At 42.8% G+C, this 14602-nt stretch overlaps 1 protein-coding gene across 4 annotated transcripts in view; it reads left to right on the plus strand.

Moving 5' to 3' along the window:
- The first annotated feature begins 1625 nt into the window (after positions 1-1625).
- The window catches only part of SFXN1 (sideroflexin 1), a 30083-nt gene continuing 17106 nt past the window's right edge, over positions 1626-14602 (plus strand). The window contains exons 1-2 of one of the 4 annotated variants that reach the window (XM_075102465.1): positions 1629-1750; positions 2247-2349. The gene's annotated coding sequence lies outside the window, so the exon portion shown is untranslated. Of the gene's footprint in view, positions 1751-2246; positions 2350-3981; positions 4069-14602 lie in introns of those variants that run through there. The other 3 variants (XM_075102466.1, XM_075102462.1, XM_075102463.1) reach the window with 3 other exon arrangements.

Consider the following 14602-nt stretch of genomic DNA (forward strand, 5'->3'; position numbering starts at 1 on the left):
TCACTGATGATAACAAGCTGGGAGGAGTGGCTGATACACCAGAAGGCTGTGCTGCCATCCAGGGAGACCTAGACAGGCTGGAGAGCTGGGCCGAGGGGAACCTGATGAAATACAACAAAAGCAAGTGCAAGGTCCTGCACCGGGGGAGCAACGACCCCATGCACCAGTACAGGTTGGGGGTTGACCTGCTGGAAAGCAGCTCCTGGGAGTGCTGGCAGACAGCAAGTCGACCATCAGCCAGCAAAGTGCCCTTGTGGCCAAGAAGGCCAACGGTATCCTGGGGTGCATTAAAAGCAGTGTGGCCAGCAGGCCAAGGGAGGTTATCCTCCCCTTCTGCTCTGGCCTAGTGAGACCACATCTGGAGTACTGCATCCAGTTCTGGGCTCCCCAGTTTAAGAAGGACAGGGAACTTCTTGAGCAAGTCCAGCAGAGAGCTACCAAGATGATCAGGGGGCTGGAGCATCTCCCGTATGAGGAAAGGCTGAGACACTGGGGTTTGTTCAGCCTGGAGAAGAGAAGGCTGAGGGGGGATTTCATCAATACCTATAAATAACTGAAGGGTGGGTGTCAAGAGATTGGGACCTGACCTTTTTCAGTAGTGCCCAATGACAGGACAAGGGGCAACGGGCACAAACTGGAACACAGGAAGTTCCACTTAAACATGAAACGAAACTTCTTTACTGTGAGGGTGACAGAGCAGTGGAACAGGTTGCCCAGGGAGGCTGTGGAGTCTCCTTCCCTGGAGACATTCAAAACCCACCTGGACGCGTTCCTGTGCCCCCTGCTCTGGGTGTGCCTGCTCAAGCTGGGGGGTTGGACGAGATGATCTCCAGAGGTCCCTTCCAACCCCCACCATTCTGTGATTCTGTGACCAATGATAGGATGCGAGGGAATGGCAGGAAGATGTGCCAGGGGAGGTTTAGGTTGGATATTAGGAAAAGGTTCCTCACCCAGAGGGTGGTGGAGCACTGGAACAGCCTCCCCAGGGAGGCATCACGGCACCAAGCCTGATGCTATTCAAGAAGCCTTTGGACAACACCCTCAGAGACACGGTGTGAATTTGGGGTTGTCCTGTGCTGGGACAGGCGTTGGACTCAGTGATCCCTGTGGGTCCCTTCCAGCTCAGGTCATTCTATGGTTTCCTACAAACGCTTCCCCGCTGCTAGCTGTTTTCTGCAATAGCTATTAAAGGAGAGTGATTAAAATGTGAAAGCAAGTCGAAATTCACCTTTTGCCGCCCAGCCTGCCCTCGGGCCGCCGGCCCGCCTGCTCCCGACCCTGCTCCCCCGCAGCTGACCGGCGCCGTCGCTCTGTCCCAGCCCAAGCATCGCCGCCCTGCTACGGAGGCGGCCCGTAGCAGGCCCGGTAACTCTTCCGACAGCTTTCCTTTCGTTACTCATAAAAGCACCATCGCGGCCTGGGCTGTTTCCAGCGCTAAGCGGCAGCAGCAGGGCGCTAAGCGGCAGCAGCAGAGCGCTTAGCGGAGGCACCGCCGCTGCCGGAGGAGCCGCCCTGCCCCGGCAGCCCGGGCTCCGGGGACCGCCCGGTCGCCCCGGGGCTCTTCGGGATCCGGCGGGAAGGGGAGGCGGAGCGGGCGGCCGCAGCCCCGGCCCGGCCCCGCCGGGGCGGAGCGAAGCGGAGCGGGGCGGCCTGAACGCCTCCCTCGGTCCCTCGCCCGCGGCGCCGAGTGAGCCTCTTCCGGGCGGCGGGGCGAGGGGCGGCGCGGGGCCGGCGGCGTGCAGCGGCCGCGGTGAGTACCGGGACCGGGTAGGGGCGTCCCCGCGGCTCGGGTGCCCCGTGGGTCACCCCCGGTGCCATAGCGGTGCCCTCCGCAGCGGCCCGGCCCCGCGTGTCACCCCGGCCCCTCCGCAGGGACCCAGCCCTATCTGCCACCCGGGTCCCCTCCGCAGGGGCACAGCCCTGTGTGTCACCCCTGTCCTTCCCCACAGGCACAGCGCCGGGTGTCACCCCTGTCCCCTCCGCAGGGTCCCAGCCCCGCGTGTCACCCCATCCCCTCCATTGGGGCCCAGACCCGCATGTCACCCCAACCCCTCCGTGGGAGCTGGTGTCCCAGCAGGTCACCCCTGTCCTGGGGAGGTGCTGCCTAGACAGCTGGCTGGGGGTTGCCACAGCCCTCCCCTCCCACCTCCCCCCTGCACACATAACAGGTCCCTGCTTCACCACCCACTCCCAAAAATCTCCCCCTGGCCAGGGGTAGTCCCCTGAGCGTGGGCTGTCTGTCGCAGGGTGGTGCGTGGCAGCGGCAGAGATCCCTGGGCCTGCAGGAAACAAGCCTCCCTGCTGAGGGATTGTCCTTTTCAGGGGAGGAACGCGCCGAATAACTTGGAGGTCAGGCACCTGGTAGCCGGAGGCAGGGATTTTAATTATGAGTATTGATTTTTTGTTATTTCTCAAATTATAAATGATTTGGTGTGGTTATAATGGGTATTGGGAGAGCGGGAGCAGGGTGAAGACTGGCTTTGTACCAATGTGCAATTTAAAAAATCACCTGTATGGATCCTATGAGAAAGACATATATGAAATAGTGAAAAATTATAGAACACGAACATGCCTGGGTAGAACCAGCTAATCCTATTTCAGTTTGCTGGGTGGGTTAAAAAATAAGAAAGCAGAGACAAGCTCGCAGCAATCAGGACTGAAATAAAGTAAGAGCTTGCACTAACCCTTCTTAGCAAAGAAGATTTATTTTTCTTAATGAAGAGGCGAAGTGAATATGTGACGTGTCTCTGCGATATACCTCATGCGATGGGAGAAGAGGTGGCACATTGAAAGCCGACACTGCTGAGCTGGCTGCAGCAACCTCTAAGGTCTGGAGGTAGCTTTAATGCAGAATGATGAAACCTCTCATCAAGTTACACACCAAAGATGGCTGCTGTTTTGAGGAGAGAGCCCCAGCAGCAGACTCTATCCATTTAACACAGACTGCTGCTTTTGTTGCTAGGCTACAAGCGGGACGTAGATTTATAAGCAAAAAAAATATACCCAGTGTCTTGTAGTGTTGCCATGATTTGCCTCCTCCAGCATTCAGTTTGTTCTTATGATTACAGTAGGAAGAATCAAAGTGCAGACAGAGATTTTTTTTTTCCCTTGTGATTTAAATAGAAATCTACTGGTGGAAGCTGCTTTGAGGAAGGAAAACTTGGCAAGTGGCTTTGTTAAGATTTGGTGTAAGTATATTGCATCATACTTCTCCCAGTCATCAGCTGTGCCGCTTCTTTCAAACTGTGGTAGCAAACAGTGCAAATAGAGGAATGCTGTTGCTTAATTGCCTTGATAAGTCTGATGTGCTCTTTTGCCATCACGCAAAAACGCTTTTTTCCCCTAAAAAAATCTATTAGTGCTTCTCATTTGAACTAATTATGCTGGCATGATTGTCATCCCTGGAGAGTACATTGTATTCTTTTTGCCAGAGCAATTAAGATATGGGTAGTATCTTGGCTTGCCTTTCTGCAGTTGCTTTGCCAGTATGTTGTAGTTTTAAAGTAGAATAGCTCACCTTTTACTAATCAGAGGGTAGTTAATTTCCTGTCTTTTCTACTAAGCCAGCATAGCAGCTGTTGCGGTGGGCATTGCTCATGGAAAAGAAAAATCTGGGTATGTTCAGGCAAAGGAGCCCCAAAAAGGGCCAATGTGTTACTTGAGCAATAAAAAGGCCTAACAGGATCCCAAAGTATTTCTCTATCAATGCAGCATGGGAAATGCTTCAAAAGAACTCAGCTCTGCAAAAGCAAACAAGTGGCCGTGAGCACTTTGCTTTATAAACATGTCAGAGGAAGAAGAGAAGCTGTTCTTCTCCCCATTTTATAGCAGCAGGTTTTTTTCTCAATCTCAAGATTTTCCAGCCTATGCCTCTCACTTGCCACAGCAGGGCATTGACAGCTGAACATCAGGCTGTTAGGGGACTGGTTTGAAGAATGGAGATCTAGGGGCCTAAGTGTGTCAAATCTTCTTCTCTCTCCCAGTGGATCTGCACATGAAGCGTTTTCAGCAGCACCTGGCTCTAACTTTTGAACTATTCTTATTCATTAGGATTCTGGTAAGAAAGAGGTACTGCTGTTACTTTCTATTTTTACTGGGTTTTCAGGGAAAAGCCTCACTCTCATTTTTCAATAAAGGAACTCCTAGTTGCCTCTAGGAGGTTGTGTGAATCATGATCTGACCTGAGTGCCTTCATACCACCTGAATTTAGGGGTCTAAGTCCTGATAAAGGACACCATACAAGTTGCACCTTTCTTTCAACATTTGTGTTGGCTAGGTTACTCGTTTGCCCTCCTGTATGCAGGCTGGTTTGAATTATCTTTCCCAGTACCCAGCATGTCCTATGCTTTGTAAAGAGGATTGCAAGTTGCGTTTTGGGACTCGGGCACCAAGAAGTGAGATGTCACAGTGTTTGTTATCACAGTTACGTTTGCACTGCTTTTGGACGCAGACTTCTCTTTAGACTTCTCCCTCCCCCAGCTCAGTTTTTGCTGACTTTCTGAAATTGCATGCAAGAGAGGTGAAAGGCCACTCTCATTAATAGAGTCCACTTCTGTAGGGGAGGGTGCAGGAGGCTATAATCTGGACTCCAGCCCCATAAAAGCAAAAAGCAACAGAAAATTCTGTATAGGGAGTGAAGCAGTACCCTATCTGGTACCCAATCTAAGGATGTTTGCCAAAGGAGCGTCACTCGAGAGAATTCAGGCGATTCTCTGTTGAGGAAAGCCTGCTTTTGGCGTAGCTCTCAGGCGAGTTGCTCTCACAAATATTCTCTCTGACAATATGGCACTCCTGGCAACTTAAGCTGTGTGCATCTCTCGAGGAATGGACATTTTGCCATTCAGGATGCTTCTTGACTCAGAACAGTGATTATAGCTTTGAAAATGTGCGTTTAGATGTCATGCACTGTTCCTAGATTGTTATCCGCAGCAAGACAGATTCTGTTTGTTAACACACTTCACTGACAAGATGCCTGGCAGTTAACATATACCACAATTTATTATATTTTCCACTGTCCTTAAGCAAGTTTGCTTTAACCCATATAGTAAGCCCAATACATAATAAGACAGAAATTGGTAAAGCAAGATACATGAAATCGGGGGAAGGGGGATACAATCTGTTTGGTGTTCCAGTAGTCTGTGGTGAGGTCAAAGGTGATGGGGGTCTCAGACCAGCTGAAAGGGAATTCCACTGAGTTACTTCCATTCTTCAATTTTATAGCTGCTGTGAAGCTCCCAGTCCCCACATGTCTTTGTACCCAGAGTCTTAATTGCTGCAGCACACCCTGCTATGACTTTTGGAGCTGAACAGAGGCTGTTTGGGTAGAAAAATGAGGAGAAAAAGAGGAAGGGAGGCCTCATGGTTCAGTGAAAATGTTCATGCTTCTATAATTTAAAAGAGCCACACAACTAAATCCTCAACCACGAGTTGTGCTTGTGATTAGTATTTAGTTGTGAGAGGGTGACAGCTTCTTGGTTCAGTTTAAATACTTCCCCCAGGGTGGTCTGTTAGAAACTGTCTAGGATGTTGATATAAGTTTAGGCCTGATATTCTGGCAGCTGATAAGCAGTGTAGGGAGTGACAGAGGCATATTATTGGAGTCTGCACAGCTGGGGCTGTGGGCTGATCAAGGGGTGACTACCAAGTCTTCACCTAGTTCCACCCCTCACCTCAGCTTCATCACGGTGTCCCCTCTTCAGCGGACCCCCGACACTAGTCCAGTCCCAGGGTTGGGACCCCACATTAGATCAGACATGGAGGATTGGGTTCACAGTTATACCATCAAGAAATTTATTTTTATTTTGCTCTATTCCCAGTTTTAGCTTAGTTACTGGAAAAATTAATGACATTCCCAACAAAGTTTCTTAACTGTGGAGTGGATTTTTTCAAGACTTGGGTAAAAATGCAAGGTGTCAGTAGTATAAGAAAAGATAAATGGTTCCCAGGAAGGTAGCAAAGCTGCTTTTCATCATTTGTGTGCTGCTGCATGAGTTTAAGCTGCCCAGAATTTTCCAGATCATGTGCCCATCTGGATTATTCAGTCATGCAACAGCATTTAAAATATATTATCAAACGTCTGGGTTGTTAAAAATTGAGTGGTATGTTACTGTCCGAAATAAATTAAATAGTCGTTGCTACTCTTTTGGCTTTTGCTTTGGTTTGAAAAGTGGTTATATGACCTTCAACGTGCTGTTTTAAAACATGAACTTTGAAAAGGAACAGCAGAGAGTTGAACTCCTGGCCACTCCTGAATCTGCATTTTGTAGAATTGCTGCAACTGCTGTTGTTAACCTTTAAACAAGGTTTAAAGTCTTCTATTATTGCTGGTTCTGTGGCAAATCTAAATGTAGTCTTTGTACTAAAACTGTTGATCAGACTTTGTGCTGGCTTTTATGTAATTATTTTTTAAGAGAGGCCACTCTCACTTATTCTTAAGCCCTCTTTTTCCCTGCAGTTAATGTTAGTATTAAACATTAGACCATGAACTGGCAGACGATTCCATCTGATCAGAGAGGGCAAGAACTTGGGTGTGCTTGGTACTGGGGCTTCCAGCTCAGTTCAATGTCGCTTTCTGATTGAAAGTACAAGATGGAAAGGATAGTGAAAGAATTATTGATTTAAAATAAAGATTTTTTTAGAAGATTATTAAAAACATGGAGTTGAGAGATTCTCTTCAGATAAACCAAGACCTTAGTTTTAGCTGTCAGGGAGTTCTACCATGCTTTTTAGTTTGTTTTATTTTCTGATAACTATGGCTGGGAGGGTGTTGGGGAGAGAGGTGAGGAGGAAGCATCAGGGAAATTTGGAGAGAGTGTGGTAGAGGAGAGGCTGGTAGTGAAATTTGCTTTAAAGCACTTGGAAAGTGCAGGTCCACATAGCAGTGAGCCATCTGTATCACCACATCTAATTGCCTCTGGTCTACAGAACCACATCTTCAGCTCAACTTTTGGTGCCAAGTACATGACAGTCCGTGGCCATTCCTTTAGCTTGACAGTCACGTTTACGAAGATTCTGAAAATATGCCTTGGCACGTTGGGAGAACTGCAGTGTGAAACACATGAATAATCAAACCTCTGTGTCAGTGCTGGGGAGCTAAACAGTGCCAAAATATGTTCCTGGTCATGGGAATGTGGTCCCCCATTATTGTTCACTTGCTGGAGCGCAGCGTGGAGCGGTTTTGCTCAGGACAGCTGATGCTCACCCAGACAATCCAGCAGCGCAAGGGAGGATTTAGCTGCCGTTCTCCATGGGCAGTTTGGATACAGCCGCCCTGGTTTGGAAACTGAAAGGGTTTAGTGATATGAATGTGCCAGAGAGCATAGTGCATTCTTTATTACTGGTTTAATTTACTAGTGTGGACTATTACCAGCTTCAGGGTTTGCAGGTAAAAGTGGTTCTATTAAATACCCTTCTAATTGATCTGTTGTTTGAAACATCAAAAATATGTATTATTTCCTTCCTTACTGCATATTTTCCATGATTGATGGTAACTGTTTGACTGGGTTATGATGTTGTCTTCTATCCTTTCAGTACTGCTGATCCTCCTGTGTGAACATGACATAAAAGAGACATTTCAGTATGGATTATTACAGTAACTTACATGTTTGTAAAATTAATGTTGTTTCCCAAATCCTCCATTATTGGAGTTGTTTGAGGAAGAGACTTGTTTCAAGGTCAGACTGGATGATTTTGCTGCTTACCTTTCCACCTTAAAATTTAAGGGCCTGTTGATTCAAAGTTTTGTTTTATTTACAGGTGATCTCCCCTCAGTTGGTACTTACTGAATAGCAACAGAGTGGGAACAATAAATTCAGATGCTTATATACAGGCAGTTAAGTGTTAGGTAGTTGTTCAAGTCTGCCTTCGTTAGTTGACTGTAACAAAGCAAACATTTTTATCTTTGTTCTAAAGGATTTGTGCATTTACTTTCCAGTCCCTTTGCAAACTTTCTATATATATCAGGGTTCAGATGGAATTATTTTACTTTTATTTAACCCAAATGCCCTTTATTTTTTCTTTACACAATTCTGTTATGGATAAATGGATAATGAGAACTTAAATCTTGGGCACGCTTAATGTATGTGGATAATTATATCACTGAAGGTAGTGGAGTTACACCCTTGACAAAGCATTATAGTTAAAATAATAATTAAATCTTAGATAGCTTTATTACGCTGCTTTTGTTATTTTAATGTATTATGCATTTTAATGTATTGTGCAAACAGCAGCACCCCTCTAAAATTGTATCTGAAAATTAAGGTGACAGCTAGGTAAAATACTGTTGCAGCAACTTAAATTGAGGCTGTTGTACCTATTTCCTGCAGTTTTACAGTCTGACTGTTTAAATAAAAATAAAAATTTAAAAAAGCCCCACCATTTATGATGATGACTGCGTGGCTGTTGGATATATATTGATGAAACCATTTTTGTGCACAGCCACCATTTTTACTTTATAGTTGGACATTTTGTTTTATAAGAGGATCCCTTCAAAATACATAGGCATTTTATTGGCTTATGTTTTTGCTTTATGGGTTTTATTTCCCTTTTCAGCATTTACTGATAGGGGCTGTTAAGTCAGAAGTAGCATCATACAGTCTCTAGTACAAGAGGTGGGGCTTTTATTGTAAAAATATTTGCTGGAAAACTTGTAAGTTTTCCAGACAGAAATTCACTGGTTTTGTTAGACAGGCACTGTCATAACAGATCTCAGAGTCTGAGACTGGCAAGCTCAGCAACCTTTTTTACTTCACTGCAATTTTTATGTGTCTCCAAATTATATTATTCCGGTGTCTGAACTTTTTACACTCCCTTGTATGCATGACATCTGTTCCTTCTCTGTGGGCATTGGTGGTCTGTCCCTGCCCACAGTCTTTGACTTTTATTTTAAACTTATTTAGAAGAGCATGGTTCCTATGTATATTCTTAAAGTGCAAGTCAAGTATGTCAATCACATAATCTAGAAGAAAATGTTTTTGTGTACTTAAGTAGCTGTCACCTAAAGTTTTAGTCCCTTTATGCATGAGATCTAATCTTTTGCATGGTGGACAGCTGTCCTGCCCCCACCCCATCCTATGTAGGATTGGAGGCTATATACTATCCTTTATTAAGATCAGTAATATTAAAGCCAATATTCTCTGTTGCTATCTTTCTACACAGACACAGTGATTTCAGGCATGATCTTTTGTTGCAGCACATGCCAAGGGTCCACAGTAACGTATGTTTTCCATTTTCCTGCTAGGTTGCTTTTTGCTGCTGCAGCAGTAACCCTTTTTTGATAGATTTACAAGGAGAGAGAGAGACCAAAGCATGTGCTGACATGCTTCTGCTAGCTTAGGCTGGCTAGCATGGGTAACAGCAGTGAGAAAGGCATGGAAATGGGAATTTTACCTTGTGCTGGCAACCAAAGTGGTTGTGTGTTGCCTCTGCCGTGCTGGGGTGCTCTGCTAGCATGTGTTACGGCCACCCTAGCTACTCTCTTACCACTACTACTTAGATCATGTTAACACTTCCTACCATCATACCTTTTTTTGGCTATGTAGACATACAAGGACTGGGAGGTTTTCCCAGTTTACAGCAAGTTAGGTCTTGCACCCATTTTCTTGGTCTGTAATGTAGACTTTCAATCTCTCAATTCTGGCAAGCCAGAAGGCTTAAAATAATCTATGCTTTCTGTTTCTTGGTCATTGTCTTCTCTGCAGATTTAAGGTTAGGCTTTAAGATTTGTATTACGCCTGGGTCCTCCCACATCTGTGGATCCTGAACTTGAGCAAAATGGTAACCTAAGGTGGTCACTGGTTAGTGTGTTGAAGGAGCATGGGACTGCAGGCCTTTCATGCTCCCAGACCTCCTACTGGGCCAGTTAAACATACTGATCCAGGAGACTGAGCTGGCCTCTCTTTCTTTCTGCAGCCTTAGTTTTCTGCTAGGGTAGTAAGTTATATCAACACACATGATTCAAGGAGCATCAGAGCAGACACAGAGTAGGTCAGGGGCTGAGGGGATAAAGACAGGATGTGCAAGTGGTAAGTCTTCTGTCTTCTGTAGATACACCTTCGGTGGGGTAGGCTAAATGGAGTGGAGTGAAACAATCCTGATTTGAGCCATGAACCATTTGCAGTGAAGGCAGATTCATATTGTTTAGATTTGTTATTATTAAAGGCTTGTTTTTGTGGACAAAGGTGTAAGTATATAAAAACAATTCACAGACAACCCAGTAGTACATATGGTAATCAGAATGAAAAGACAGAAAAGAGCTTCTGTTTATGGACTGCTTTACTAAGCATTCATTAGACAGCTTTAAACAGATTAACATAAGCTATCCTAAGCAATTTTTAATTTTTCTTAATGAAATTGATAAATTAATTACAAAAATATTGAAACTTGCATTTTCCTACAAATAATATACCCATAGGGAAGCATTCGTAGAATGACTTACCAGCCCTCATGTACAGAGTTTGGTTTTTTTTTTTGAAAATAATTTTTGAATAAATGAGATCACCCTGCTTCCATAGGGTACTGCTTTGCAAAACCAGCCATTACCATTTTAGACCAGAAGATGGTCTGTTTTTTCACAATATATCAGTGTTCAGGGGAGGGTGGTGTTAATGGTATAGTACTAAGAAAGGGAAAAGAAACCTAAGCAGCATCTCCTATTCAGATGCTCTGCATGACAACTCTGTCCTGAGTCTTTTTTCATTTCCATGAATTCTGTTCATTCTGCAACATGCCTGGTAAGAAGTGTATCACATGCAAATAACCCGAGTAATACACAGGTGTCTCCACATCGTTGTGTTTTAAACCATTTCATAACTGTGGAAGTACTTGCAGCAAGCAGGAACACAGAATAGAATTGAGGGATGGATTCTCTGCTTCTTAGCCAGCACCTTTCCATTTCCCATCGTTACTTTTGTGAAATAATAACTTGTGTCTTGCCGTTACCAGCAGTACTTAGAGCACAGGTCAGGAGGTGTAGGTTCTGATGTCATCTGTGACTTGACCTGTGGTCTTGAGCCAAGTTATGTTATTTAATTGTCTGTTTCTTTTACCTGTGTGTGGGGAGAAGGATGCTCCTTAACAGTGCTGAAAAGCTGGTAACTCCTCTAAATGTCTTCGGAGTAAGCTGCAAAAAGAAGTAGTGTTAGATTTTACTGGTCCAATGTCAGTTATTTATAATTCTGATACAAATGTCTTCATACTTCAAGGTTAGCTTAGTAAATTATATATTGCTACGGCACCTTATTTTCTTGAAGTTTGTAAGATTTATTGTTTCTCTGTAGGGAAATCCTGTCTCAGCATGTAGTAAAGACCTTAATAAAAGCTGCCGTACAATAATGAACTTAACAGTGAGGGAAATGGGAGTGGAAGGAGGGGGGAAAGATTGGTTTCTCCTACTGTACCACATCTATTAGCCTTCTAGTATCCTGAGAAGCTTTAGGACTTTCCCTGACTTGATGGTGAAACTTTAAGATCTGAGGGTAGTTGAATCATGACTATATTTACTGGAAGTTGGAGCAGTAATGCTGATACTCCTTGTGTACTTGCTTTATGCTTACATATTGGAGTTAATGACTGCAAATTTTAATGCATGAACAGGCCTTTGGAACAATGTTTTTCTTGAGGTCTCTTGTGCCAAAGGAAAACTGAAGGCTGCTAGGCAAAAATAATGTAGTGAAAGAGCAAGAAAGTGTATTCCATAGATCAGATCTAGTAATTTTAAATAAATGTATCAATGTTCATTTTAATCGTTGAAACATGTATTTGGCAGCTATTTCTATGCAGTAGTGGATCACCTCCTGAACAGGTAAAACACTGTGGAGCGAATAGCTTTTAAATATTCATAACATTCACCAAATACAGTCAGCATATTCATCTGTTGCACCTCACAGTACCATTTTAATGTATGAAACTAAAATTATGCAATAATTTACTGCAGCAAATAGCTGATATTCCATGTGGCATATATAGCTGTGAAAAAAACACACTGTGCTGTGTGAGTCTTCATTGTACCCAGGGGTTCAGAGCTGCTGGTTGGGGTCAGTGCCAAGTGAACAGAGCTTTTTTAACTCTTGAGAAAGGGATAAATCCAGCTCTGTGTGCTCCGTTCTCAGTAAGGTCAGTGCTGGTCATAAGAAGGTCTTAATTTTTGTTAGTAGAAACTGGATTTATTTCATAATTTTCTCTGTTTTCACATATTAATACAGAAAGAGCACTGGATTGATTGGAGGGAGGTATAGAAAACCCTGGCCTTGTGATTTCAGATTATCATCTGTTTTTAACAGTACCATTTTTGGGGGATACTTCAGTATATTTTCCTTCATAAAAAGCTTTCAGCGTGATTTATGCTTTTGTCAAATAGCTGGGGGGTGTTAATTGTTGCAATAAAAGCTGCGAGAGCTTGTACAGATATGGGAGTCTCTGAAACAACCTTGCACATGATGACTTGGAGTAGAAACTGGGAATTTTAAACTTGTCTGGAAAGGATTAATTGAGCATTTAAGCTCTTAATACAGTTTATCAGGAACAAGCAAAAGCAGTCCTACTGGTGTCCTACCTGCAGCCTGGGCTGTCAGTTCATAATTATCCAGAATTCAGCAATATCTGTAGAAACACAGCTTGTTTTTTATACAATTGCTGTCCACATTGCAAAGACAAACAACCCTTCTTTGCCGATACAGCTCTGAGTTTCTCCTTATGTCAGGAAAATTTAGAGAGCAGGACACAGAAATATCTGTATCGTTATAATTTTTGTGTGATTTTTAAACAAATTGATTTAGCTTACATAAAATTCAATAAGAAGACCTGTTCTATAGAATTGGAGATTATTTGTTCAAGAAAAAGCTTGAGACTGGTGAAAAACAGATCTTTCTTATTTAATGCTTTTGTTTTTTCGTTGTTCTATCATAAATAATACAAGCTAAACATAAAAATAATACATAAATGTCCTAAATGCTTTGGGATTTGGTTTTTTTTTTCATTTGATGAAAACAAATTACTCAGGTTTTTAATAGAAGTTTATTATTTAACTTAAAGAAACTTTAATTACCAGTAAATGTACGAAAGGAAGGATGTTTTTATTGAGTGGCACTAAGTTAGCATTTTCTAATAGATTTTTCACAAACTTTTTTAGTAATACTAGCTGAGATATGACAGTTTCATCATTAAGCTGTTAATCATGCTGTGATTGTGAAGGACAACCCTTCATTATTATTTATTTAATCCGTTCTGTGTTCTCAAAGTTTGGTGTACTATCAATAGGTTACTTTCCTTTCTTCGTTACCACAGGTGGGACTTCGCCTCAAATATTCGGCAGTGCTGAGTAGAATGTACTTGCCAAATCCTCTTTAAACATTGCTTATCTTCATCTATAACACAGTTATTCTGCATTTTTGCTTATCTTATCTTTACAGCTTTACAATCATGGCTGGTGCTCAGTGCCATTGTGCTTATGCACAGTTTCTATTGACTTCATGAGCACATGTAATATTGGGAAGAATTTGAGCAATCTGAATGTCATTGATGGTTCTTCATGGCAGATGATATATCAGAAAATCAACTATTTCCCATAATGTTTGTGCAGTACACCATAAAACAGTATGTGGCCACTAGGTTTTCGTTGTCATTGAATCACAGTAATAATAACCACAGAAGTCCTAAATAAGAGCCATGCTTGTGCTATTACATAAGCATAAAAATGCTAAGTCTGGGTAAATGCAGGGAAGACAGTCTTTTCACTGAATAATTCCCACTCTAAGAGCAATTCTGACTGATAAGTGGTTCAAGGCAGAATAATTTTTACACAGTCCTCATCTGCTTAAAAAGTTGATTTCATGGTTCCTGTTAGAGATGTTACAAAGCTATATAATCTCCTTCTTGTAAAACTATGAGCTGATTTAGCTCACTTTCAAGAACAGACTTTTTGGGGGTCTTGGGGCGGGGGAAGTGTTGCTAGAAATGCTGCTCCACGGTGCCTTCTAAATATTTATTAGTTTCCTCCCCCTTCCTGTTGCTTAAAGCTGCTGTTTTAGGGCTGGTTATGATAGATGGGGAGAGACTTAAGCCTTTATTTCTGTAGAAGTTTTACTTTCCCAAAGACTTCCAAGTTTTTACACTTGAGGTAGAGGAGAAGGATCATACTTACATTTGACAGATGCAGAGTAGGTTCTTCAGATTTCATGAATGGCCTTTCCTTTTTTACCCCGTGAAGTTTACATTTTTTTAATGATGGAGACACTTCACATACTTAGTTACTTTATTTTTGTGATTTTTTTTTTTCTGTTCTACATCATATAAGTTTCATCAAATTGACAAAAATATCTCAAACAACTTCATGGTGTTCTTGAGTTAAGATGAAAATACTCTTCAGTGGCAGCTTACACCATGTTTGTCTGTTGTCCTCATAATGATGATGGTTTTCCTATTAAAACAGATAAAATGCTATATGATATATTCTGTATTTTTATAGATCCAATTTACTTTAGCCATTTGAATTCAAGCATTATTTGGAAGATACCTTTTTTTCTTTAACTGGCTACTGAATATGTTGCAGAAATTTCTCTTAAGAAAGTTAAAAAGTTCATATAGCTTGTGCTATGCAGGGTCTGTC

This window comes from Phalacrocorax aristotelis, chromosome 8 (genome assembly GCF_949628215.1).
Source record: "Phalacrocorax aristotelis chromosome 8, bGulAri2.1, whole genome shotgun sequence".
NCBI classification, from domain to species: Eukaryota; Metazoa; Chordata; class Aves; order Suliformes; family Phalacrocoracidae; genus Phalacrocorax; species Phalacrocorax aristotelis.